We start from the raw sequence: 2023 nt of genomic DNA, 5'->3' as shown, positions 1-2023 counted from the left end.
AGGGTGTTCATAGGATGAATTATTAAGCAACATAATACGTTTAAATGAGCTCGAGACTTTTCACCAGGTGATAAGAGGGAAGCATGAACCTACTTCTTCCTCTTAACCTATTGGATACCTCGGAGATCTACTAAACTTATAATGTTTTGCTTGAAAAAAATCATCTTTAATTAAAATCCTAAGGACCCACCAAGATATGACCTAGAGTTAGGTAGGTCGTCAAAATTTTACTTCCCCATTTCATATAAACTGCCTTAACATGCCTTTTGAGTTTCAGGTGGTGGAACGTGAAGACTCGGCAGGTATGCATTTATAGTTTTCAGTGTTGTCTTTCTTGTACGTTCATACTATAATTTTATACCTACAAATTTACATGCTAAACAACGATGTTACCCTGCATGAAAACTAAAACTATCAGAATAGTCACAAAACCAAAACCAAAACCAAACTAAAACGAAAATCAACCTAGATAAAATTCACTGTCACAACATTCAAAATATAAAATAACTCAAAATTTAATCACAAACATCACACAAAACTACAATTGCAACTAAATTAAGATGTCTCTATCGGATGATCGAGATTTCCTCGGAGCAGGTAACCTACGGTTGCTAACGAGGCTTCCCACGGTCTAAATGAAATTATGGAACTCATTAAGTTGAGTTTAAAAAGATTATTCGGACTAAGTGAATCCAATAGGTGAATCCAATAGAAAATAGAATCCAATAGAAAATAGTTGTGCCTGAACGAGGGAACCGTAGGATCCTAACTGGTTTCACTCTAATCAACTTTAACATGACCCCATATTTTTAAAGAACTACAATCATAGGGCCACCTGATTTGACATTATAACTTGACATACTAGAAAACTCAAACTCGTCGCGGTAAGGAGCTTGGAGCTAGCATGGTGGATAGCATGGCCATCTTCAACAGCAAAACCTGTCTTCCCGACCTAAACCAATCTTCCTTCTTTAAATATAAGCAACAAAGCCATAGAACTTCATGGTTGCTTGCTTATGCAACATAAATCCTAACCTTATCTTTAGGCCTTTGTACAGCCCTGCTATACAATATAAGCCCTAACTCGTCTTAGGATTCCGAGGTTGTCATTTGTCACGACCTAAATCCGCACATCTTCTAGGCTATTTGTGTGATCATTTCACACGAATGTAAGCCCTAACTAATAAAATTGACAGGATGAAACAACTAAATATTTCTCCTCAGAAATGATGCCAAACATTAGAATTGCTTGGGAAGTCACCAAGGTAATCCTCAGATCCATGACATCCCCTAGTTCTTCCTTCTTAGGACTCTACAACAAAATCTTCCAAATTTGAACCAATCCCCTTTCACACCTCTACATCTGATCTCATTGAAAAGTCCTGCCCTTTGAAACTCCTTGAAGATAATATTTCTTGATTTTTATGAAGAGTCTTCTTAGGTGACTTTGGTCATTTAAGATGTAATTAACTATAGGGGCTTTCCCTTAGAAGAAGCATGTCCAAACCCAGCTTAATATGAACCCTATTTAATTCTTTATATTAAATAGGGGACCTTATTGGCAAATACAAAGGTTTCACAGACCAAATGGATGTCATATATTCCTTTGTTTATTTCATCGAGCCTCATCTTCAAGTCTTGTGTTTATCCTTCAGGATAGATACAGAATTTGAGGTACAACGCTCTTTCATTTAAACTATGAAAAATATGGGGTCCGTTTGATTTCATATTTTTCTAAAACTAAATTTATATGTAAATTAAAACATCCTTCCAAAGCGGGTGACGGGATTTCGATTTTGATGACCGACAGCTTCTTGCGGGCAACTCCCTCTAACCAAAAATAGCACCGACAGCTTCTGACGACTCCGCTGGGGACAAGCTTTTCTCTCCATACAAATCAGGAAACATTATCTTCACAAATCGGTAATGTGTCCACGCCCCTCTTGGACCAAATTTCCCTTCTTCCGTTGACATACTTTACCCATTTCTGTCTTGGGAAAGTACGACCAACTCTTTGGACTTC

This window comes from Phalaenopsis equestris, unplaced genomic scaffold (assembly GCF_001263595.1).
Source record: "Phalaenopsis equestris unplaced genomic scaffold, ASM126359v1 Scaffold000484, whole genome shotgun sequence".
NCBI classification, from domain to species: Eukaryota; Viridiplantae; Streptophyta; class Magnoliopsida; order Asparagales; family Orchidaceae; genus Phalaenopsis; species Phalaenopsis equestris.
The sequence above is the reverse complement of the archived record's forward strand: the minus strand, read 5'-3'. Positions refer to the sequence as shown.